The sequence below is a fragment of the Aythya ferina genome, assembly GCF_964211825.1.
Source record: "Aythya ferina genome assembly, contig: HAP1_SCAFFOLD_176, whole genome shotgun sequence".
Taxonomy (NCBI): Eukaryota; Metazoa; Chordata; class Aves; order Anseriformes; family Anatidae; genus Aythya; species Aythya ferina.
Window position 1 is genome coordinate 13,899 of NW_028181354.1, and position 9,287 is coordinate 23,185.

General features: G+C 49.9%; 1 pseudogene across 1 annotated transcript; it reads right to left on the bottom strand.

Moving 5' to 3' along the window:
• Window positions 1–6,580: 6,580 nt before the first annotated feature.
• On the bottom strand, window positions 6,581–7,687 carry LOC311428885 (E3 ubiquitin-protein ligase RNF114-like; annotated as a pseudogene). Its single transcript has 2 exons — window positions 7,058–7,687; window positions 6,581–6,843 (listed from the first exon to the last, which is right to left on the bottom strand). The product of its transcript is annotated as an E3 ubiquitin-protein ligase RNF114-like (transcript).
• Window positions 7,688–9,287: the final 1,600 nt, after the last annotated feature.

The following is a 9,287-nucleotide window of genomic DNA, read 5'->3' on the forward strand; positions in this document are numbered from 1 at the left end:
GTGGGCCTTTGTCCTGAAGGTATCATGGCCTGCTCCCGGCCAGCTGGGAGAGCTCTGCTCTGCCCGCAGCTCTGTGGCGCAGAAGAAATGGCCAAGAAATGAGCTGGCCATGGAGGGGCCCAGCGGCTCTCTGGGGAGCTTTCCATGCATGCCATGTACCTTTTGGGGCGGGTCCGAAAGGGGGCACAGAGTCTTTGCTCAGCTGCCCTCCTTTTCGTCGTGCTGCCTCTGCGTGAGCAAGATGGCAGCCTGGTGCTCTGGCACCACAGGCTTCTGCCCAGGGTGGCCTTTCATCGTTTCACCAAACGGAAACTCTGTCCTTCCTCCAGGCAAGAAAACTTCCCGTGCTGCTGCCAGGCATCATTCAGGGCCTGCAGGTTGCCAGGGCTGACACCAAGATGAAGGCCCTGCTTCTCATCGGAAACGTGATGGACCACGTGAAGAGGAAGCAGGCCAGCTCCATCGCTCTGCAAGTGGCTGGGGACATCCTGCCACTGTTTAACGATGTAAGGCTGCTGCGGGACCTGAGCCCACAAATGGGCACTCTCATGACAGCTGCCCCCCGTGAAGGAGGCCTCTTACGTTCCCTCTAGTGGGGCTGCGTCCTTTCACTGTGGCTACAGATCTGGCCACAGCTCCTTTGAGCACACTCTGATTCTGTAGCACCTCCGTTCACGTCAGCCACCCTAACGCCCCTGCTCACCGCGGGCAGGGAGCAGCTCTTGCTGAAGTCTTCCTCTCTTCCTCCTACCAGGAGTGCAGCCAGCTGCAAGAGCTCTCCATCTGCCTCTACAACAAAGTGATGCAGGCTGCGTTGTGGCGCCACAAGAGGCAGCTGAAGAAGGTCGTGCAGAGGAGCCTGCTCCCACTCTTTTTTCACCTGAGTGACCAGACCCAGAGCGTGGCCAAGGTGCGTATGGCATACCTGACTAGAGGGACTAGCAGACTGACACCACAGGGGTTGCCTGGGTGTCCGGGGCCAGGGCTGAAGGTAATTGGGCACTTGGCATGTGTGTCCCTTCGGGGTGCAGCCGCCTGCGTCATGGAGAATGGGGGCACAGCTCCCCTCCTTCCTTATGCCAAACGCAGTTCACACTCACCCCCCACTGCATTATCCCACCGTGGGCTGGGAAAGGCCTGCAGCCCTGCCAAGAGGTGGGGGCTGCCAGGTCCCCTTCCCTGGGCTCTGGTGCCATCTCAGCCTCTGCTGCTCTGCAGGCCTCCCTGGAAGCCCTTGTCACCGCTGCAAACTTCCTGAAGCAGGAAAAACTCAAGCACCTGGCGCAGACAGAGCAGACCTGGAGGATCGCAGAGTGCTTGGTAAAGACAACAGCTCTCTCCATACCTCAAAACCCCAGCCCCACAGGGCTCGTGGCTGGGAGATGGGAATGGCCTGAGGGGAAGGGGGGGTGTTGGCAGGAGGGAGTGGTCTGTCCAGCTGGGCAGGGTCTGCAAGCCCCGTAACCTTGCGCTCTCTCCAGCTCATGCAGGACAAGAGAAAGGTGGAGAAATACCTGCAGCAGAGCCTGCCGTACCTGCAGCACACTCAGGTCGCCTTGCGGGAGGCAGCCATCAGATTCATCGGTGAGCCACAGCCCCCAGGGTCCCTCTTTTGTCAGCCTTTGCCAGCCCCAGTGTCCCTAGAGTCCCCCCCGGGACTGGGTCCCCATGCGAGTGGGCCTGGGGGGCGCCTTGCAGGCTTCTGACAGCAGCTTTGTGCCTAGGTCTTGCCGCACAGCACTGCAAGGACCAGAGCGAGAGGAAGATCCATGAAATCTGCAGCAGTGAGTGAAGGCAGCGGGGTGTGGGTCCACGACCAATGGGGCAGGGGGCATTCACCTTTTTCAGAGGGAAGGGAGAAAGTTTGTATGGCCAAAAGCTCGGCTGGGGTTGAAGCTGGCCAGTACCGGGGTGGCTAAGAGAAAGGGCTTTTCTGGAGTATGTTAACAGCAAAACACGTCTGTCTACAACTTCCTTGTGACGGGGAGCAGACAGGGAGGCACCGAGCTCTCCTCTCAGGCGACCGGTGATAGGAGGCGAGGGAGTGGCTTAAAGCCGGGTCAGGGGATGTTCAGATCAGATTTTGGGGAAAAGTTCCTCCCTGAGAGGGTGGTTGGGCACTGAAGCAGGCTCCCCAGGCAAGCAGGCATGGTGCCCGAGCTTGTGGGTGTTCAAGAAGCATTTGGACAAAGCTGTTGGATATGTGGTGTTAAGTCCTGTGCCGTCCAGTGTGCAGTCAGGAGTTGGGCTCAGTGATCCCTTCCAACACAGGATAGTTAATGATTCTCTGACTCTAACCCCTTGGTCCCTCTGTGTCTTTGCGGGAAGTGACGGGTGGAGGGGTGGCAGGCTCTGCCCGCAGTCTCTGCAGACAGGTGGGTTTCATTTCTGCTCTGTTGCTCTCCATTGCAGTCCTCCAGCCCTTGCAGAATGACGAGGAGGAAAGTGTTGTGTCTCTGGCCACTCAGACCATCTTCATCCTGACACGTCCAAGGGAGCAGCTGACATCGAGCTGGTGCCGGCGGGCACTGTGCTGCTGCCTCTCCTAAGCCAGGGAGAGGCACAAAACCTTCAAACGCCTGCATTCCATTAAAACTCCAACAACACGTGCAGGGCCGGGGAATCCTTTGCATGGTGTGCTGAGCATTCCAGCCTCTACCATAGTAGGCAGCTGTAAGGGTTTTAGGTGGTGTGGTGGGGAATGGCTTAGGAGAGGTGGCTTGTGGAAAACGGACTCCACAATCCATAAGATTGTAAAGTAGGTGTGTTTATTCAGCGCTGGGCGGCACGGGGGTAGTCCCCCTGTGAGAAACAAAGTTGCTCACAAATACCAAAAACAAATATCAGCTGGTATTTGTTGCAGAAGGCATCGAGGCTGCACCACAGGCCACAGTTTCTGGCAGTTCTGCAGACGCTGATGATGCTCCTTAGGAACTTCATCTTCAGGTCTTTATCCTGGCAGCCGGGTGGCAGAGAGACCAACGGGGAGTGTGAGAGGGGAGACCCATGGCCGGCAGCAGGACCAAAGCCTCAAGGGGCTCAGGGCTGTGCGGGGCTCCTGGAGGGCGGCAGCTCTGCCTCGCCAGCAGCCCGCCAGCATCCTGGCAGCAGAGCTGCGCGACCCGCAGGAGACACAGGCACAGCCACCATGGCAAGGCCACACCTACCTGTTGCGTGCTGCTGACGAAGGACAGAATGCTGTGCAAGCTCTCCGCTTCTTTCTTGTAGACAGCTAAGCTGTCAGCTTCTAAGAAGGCAGGAGAAGAAGGAGGGTTGTAGAAGTTGCCCCCTTAATTAATTTTCAGAGAGCATTGCATTAATAATAGAAAGGAATTTATTGAGTAAGCAACAGCAAGCAAAACAGCGCTGGGCGGCCGGGGAGTCTCAGCTCTGCCAACGGCGCGCACCTCACCCCCGCCAGGGTCCCTTTTTATATTTTGGTAATTCCGGGATTACGCAGCACATCTGGTATATTCTGCGACTGCGCGCACTGTTGGTAGGGGGTCGTCTCTGTCCCTCTGGTGGTTGTGAAGATGAAGGCCATAGTCTTCCTCGGCGTTGTGGTTCAACTTGTTTTTTGTTTTTTTTGGTCATGTTGGGCCAGCGTGAGACAGGAAGGCAGGATGTTGATACACTAGTTTAGCAACTTATCAGGAGGTGGTTACATGAGCTTTGCAACAGTGTCTTTGAACAAAAGAGGCAGCTGAGATGCAGAAGGAGAGAAGGGGAGGGGCCTTCTCTTTTTTGTTACATTAAGCAAAAGAATTTTCATAGTGTCTAGCCAAGTATTATACAGCTCCTTACTTCAGCAGGGAGCTTTCGCAACTCCCGCTCCTCAAACGGAACTCCTTGTTTTTGTAATACAAAAGACAATGAACAAACATTTATTGTGTATTACATAAGCTGTCAGCTTCTAAGAAGGCAGGAGAAGAAGGAGGGTTGTAGAGGGTGGCCAAAGGCAGGAGGGAGGAGAGGAAGGAGCTCTGGCCTCCCTCCAGCCCCGTGCTTGCTCCCTTGGCACAACCTCCCTGGGGGTGTCCGGGGGCTGGGCTGCCATGCTGGTCCTGACGCTGAGCAGGGTGCTCTTGCTGGCCCCCCCGCTCCCTAGCCCCAGCCCTGCTCCCCCTGACGGGGGCCCTCGCTCACCATTCAACAGCGGCCCATGGTGTTCAGTGGGAGCTGTGTTCTCCTGACGAGCCTCGGGCTCCACCCAGGCCAGCATGGGGCTACTGGGTGGTCGTCTCTCCCCCATCCTGCGGGCTGAGGGTAGAGAATTAAGTAAACAGGTACAACTTTGGGAATGAAAGGTTTGGTTATAGAACTAACTACTTGGTGGTATCATCCTGACCATATATATCCAGTACCAGATTTGCCCTCCATGGAACAAGGCAGTGTCTCCACATATCACTCTTTTGTTCAAGTTGTCATTTTTTTTTTCCCTATAAAGTTGGACTTTGCCATGGTAGCACTAATGTTGAATTTAAGTTCTCACCTCTGTATTTAGCAATTTGAAGAGAAACTCTCTGTCAAAGCGTCCTGGTTTTCGTAAAGCAGGATCTATAGAATCCAGTCTGTTGGTAGCTCCGATTACCACAATCTCCCCTCTGTTATCTATGCTGTCCATAAGCGTCAGAAGAGTTGAAACAATGGAACTAATAGAAAAATATAGGTTTTACTTACCGGTTCAGTAAATTTTGTTCCATTCCACATGACTTTCTTCCATGAGTAGTCATAATGGACAAGCTTTTTAAGGACAAGACTCATTTTAAGACATAAAAAATAGGTAAGTTAACACAGACCACTTGCTGATATCAGGCTTAGTAAATTGGTTTCAACTATCGTTTAGAATCACCTGTTTTGGCATTGAGTTACAAGTTTTCAGGATAAATTAACGTGTTCACAGTAAATTAAACAGGTCATCATCCTTTTTTTTTTTTTTTTCATTCCCCAAAGATCAAGCAGATTTTATGTAGGTGCAAAACTGTAATACCTATGAATGTCAGAATTGCATGGAAGTGCACTTAGAACAGTTGCAGAAATCTAGACTCAGGCCAATCTTTATCACAAAACTTTGTCATAGCCAGAACCTAGAAATCCCTACCCAACCACTAGCACATTGTAATCTCTTCACAGACCAAGCATTAGGAATCACCAACCCCATAACACAGTACTTTTCCCACACTGATGTATTTTTTCCCTAAGACTAAGATTGCAGTCACCAAGCAGATACCTCAGTGAGAATCTATACCAGCCTTACCACATTAGGGAAAGCACACCAAGACCAAGTTAAATATATTAGAAGCCACAAACTTGCTGGACACAAAGTTTAATCAAGATGTTTTAGCTGGGGTGCGTTTCATTTCTTAGGGGTAAGGTTATGCTGCAGTCTGCAGAGTGTGAAGTTTATTGGTCAAATAAATTGATTAGTACTCAGTTCTGTGGTGATGCAGGTCCACTGCTCCAATCAGGCATGCCAAGTTCAATGAGACCAGACATCTCAGCACTACTACTCCAATTTCCAAGCTCTGTTCGGGTCTCTGAGACTGCTTGATCTCAGCATATTGACCGTGCAATTAGTGTTAAACTAAAAATGAAACTCTACAATGAAAGTGTATAACTGAGTATCAAGTATCCATTGTCTATGAATTCAAACTTGTTTATATTTTACATTTTCTTTGAAAGCTAAACCTCCATCCTGTATGTATATGGAAAACAATCTAAGTACAGCTTCAGCTACCTTAGCGACGTTTAAGTAAAAACAGGAATTCAAAATACTTGTTAGAATCTGCAATGCAGAAGGCAGTGCTGTGCAAGTGCTACGGGTTATAAGTTTTGCTACCAGCTTGCCTCGAGGGATGGAACAACTAGGAATATATATATGAAATTTTTAGTTGACATAAGATACGGATATTGAAAAAGCTTCTGAATTCCCCTACAAGCATAAGGCTTAAGATTCCTAGAAAACCGATTTTTTAAACACCAATTTAATAAGGCCAACAAATGATTAATATTTGCTATAACAGTTGAAAGTTATGCATTTTAGCTAACACCAAAGTTCTGTTTTCCAGGCAGGCTAGAAATTATGGTCAAAGTATGGAACAAAATCGTAATCAGGTATAGAACTAAAGTGTTTTGAACTAGTTTCTTACTCAGCTTCAAACATTTTTGCTAAGGAATGTTGCAGTTTGAAGACATACTGGAGACATGTTTTCCATATAATTGAGAGGCTGCCTGTGAGAATTCTCACACTGGTAAACATCATGAAATCACAGGCATCATAGGCCAGTTGAAACAGGAACTAATCTGGTGAGTTAGCACCTAGGGGTCTCACTAAAGGAAAAGAGCCACAAAGACACCTCTCATACTATCATTTACGAAATGTAAACAAGATCAGGGGAAGAAGAGGTTTACCAGCTAGTTCATGCCAGTCAATTTGGAGTATTTCTGGCTTTAGTCAAACTAGCACAACTGGCAGAAAGCAATCAGAAAACAGGCAGATGTGAAGGAAAACAGAACTGTCTCCTCCACACTGACCTATAAATAAGCTTTGTGTGAAACAAAAAAGAAAATTAGCCTTACGTGGTTGAACAACATAGTCATATTAATAAAAAACAAGAATGATACCAAAAGATCAAATGGGGATTCAAAACTAAGATTAAAGTCTTCCATATTTCTGAATGCCTGAGTTCATCTTGGCATGGACAGGGAGAAGTGCAAGAATGCTGGCCATTTCCCTCTCATGGAAGCTTGGTTTGACAATTAGTCTTCTTTTTTATTTTATTTATCCCGCAAAGAACGCATCAAAACCTGTGCCATCATATCATCTTCATCAGCATCATAATCCTATGAACGAAGGGTACAGAAATTCTTTTACTGCCAGGGCCATATTGGTTAACACAACACAAAACCAGCTGTCTCCTCCTCTGACTTAACAGTAATTCAACTTCTTGCATTATACCATCTGCAAGGACTACATTTTACAGTAGTGGCTACATAAAAAAAGCTGGGTTTTAAGAGTCATCAGGCTCACGTATTCCAAGGATGAAGAAACACGTACCACAAAAGTATCGTATGAAAACCGGTGTCGTCTCTGAAGGTGTTCCATGAAGTTAGCACTCCTGTAATTTGGATCTCCCCACGGCATCGAGGCACAAATTGGGCAAACCACTTGTTTTGCATCCATGCTGTGCAATGTTTTTCAGTGCTCAACTAGTCCTTCTTGATCAAAGCTTTTCTTGCTGCAATATGGACAAGGAAAGGTGAAGCGATTGGGGAAGTTCCTGGTGTTGTGGAGTGGTTCTTTAGTCACAGCTTTCACACCTTCCATGATATAGTTCTGGTACTTTGAACAAGAAGCTGCGTGGCTGCGCATCTTTGAGAGAAACATCTTTTTGTTGCAGCCGTTACAAGTGGTTTCTGTCGCTTCGAACTGCTTTTCCAAGTCCAGAGCCCTGCTGCCAGGCGCCAGGGTGCTGCGGCAGACACCACAGACTGGCTTTTTGAGCTTGAGGCACTCCTGCAGGCATGGTGTGCAAAACACGTGTCCGCAGGGGACGCACATGGGGCTGTCGAACACCTCGAGGCACACGGGGCAGGTGAGGCGCGCCAGCGGGTCGGGCCGCTCGAGGCCGCGGGTGGAGGGTGCGCAGGATGCCGAGGATCCGCCACCGCCCCCTGCCACCGCCATCTCGCCGGCGGCCGCCGCACAGCCACACCCCTGGCGCACGCTTCGTTGGGTTAGAAACTGGCTGGATAGCCGGGCCCAAAGAGTCGTGGTAAATGGAGTCAAGTCCAGTTGGAGGCCAGTCACTAGTGGCGTCCCCCAGGGCTCAGTGCTGGGGCCGGTCCTCTTTAATATCTTCATCGATGATCTGGATGAGGGCATTGAGTGCACCCTCAGTAAGTTTGCAGATGACACCAAGTTAGGTGCGTGTGTCGATCTGCTCGAGGGTAGGAAAGCTCTGCAGGAGGATCTGGATAGGCTGCACCGATGGGCTGAGGCCAACTGCATGAAGTTCAACAAGGCCAAGTGCCGGGTCCTGCACCTGGGGCGCAATAACCCCAAGCAGAGCTACAGGCTGGGAGATGAGTGGTTGGAGAGCTGCCTGGCAGAGAAGGACCTGGGAGTGATGGTGGATAGTCGGCTGAATATGAGCCAGCGGTGTGCTCAGGTGGCCAAGAAGGCCAACAGCATCCTGGCTTGTATCAGAAACAGTGTGACCAGCAGGGCTAGGGAGGTGATCGTCCCCCTGGACTCGGCTCTGGTGACACCGCACCTCGAGTACTGTGTTCAGTTTTGGGCTCCTCGCTACAAGAAGGACATCGAGGTGCTTGAGCGGGTCCAGAGAAGGGCGACGAAGCTGGTGAAGGGCCTGGAGAACAAGTCCTACGAGGAGTGGCTGAAGGAGCTGGGCTTGTTCAGCCTGGAGAAGAGGAGGCTCAGGGGCGACCTTATTGCTCTCTACAGATACCTTAAAGGAGGCTGTAGTGAGGTGGGGGTTGGCCTGTTCTCCCACGTGACTGGTGACAGGACGAGGGGAATGGGCTTAAGTTGCGCCAGGGGAGTTTTAGGTTAGATGTTAGGAAGAGCTTCTTTACTGAAAGGGTTGTTAGACACTGGAACAGGCTGCCCAGGGAGGTGGTGGAGTCACCATCCCTGGAAGTCTTTAAAAGACGTTTAGATGTAGAGCTTAGGGATATGGTTTAGTGGGGACTGTTAGCGTTAGGTCAGAGGTTGGACTCGATGATCTTGAGGTCTCTTCCAACCTAGAAATTCTGTGATTCTGTGATTCTGTGAATGTGGTCTTGTTTACTGGAGTGCACAGGAGAGAGACCATCTATCTCGTCAAAGAAAATAGTTGAAGGTCGCATCTGATAGGCCTAGCACAAAAACACAGAGTAAAACAGCATTATTTAAAGGAAAAATGCACAAAAACATCATGGTTGGAATGTCATCTAAACTAGATCTTTCATGTTAGCCTCTGGGACCTCTACTGATAGAGCTACTGGAGTATCTGGCATGACTAACAGAAGACAGTCTGTGTCAACCCACTGTATCCGGCTGACAGGAAGCAAATCGTTCCAGTAGTTCTTACAGCTGACATTCACAGCAGAAACACTGGCATTTCCATTTCAGTGGGAAAAAAAAACCTAACAAAATACAAAAAAAAGAGCAAGTTCTACTTAAAAACGTTGACCACAAAAAATAATGGTTTCAACTCTGACAGAATACACTGTGCATTTCAACCTTACCTGTTCAAATAACGCACGAAGTTGGCATTCTGATT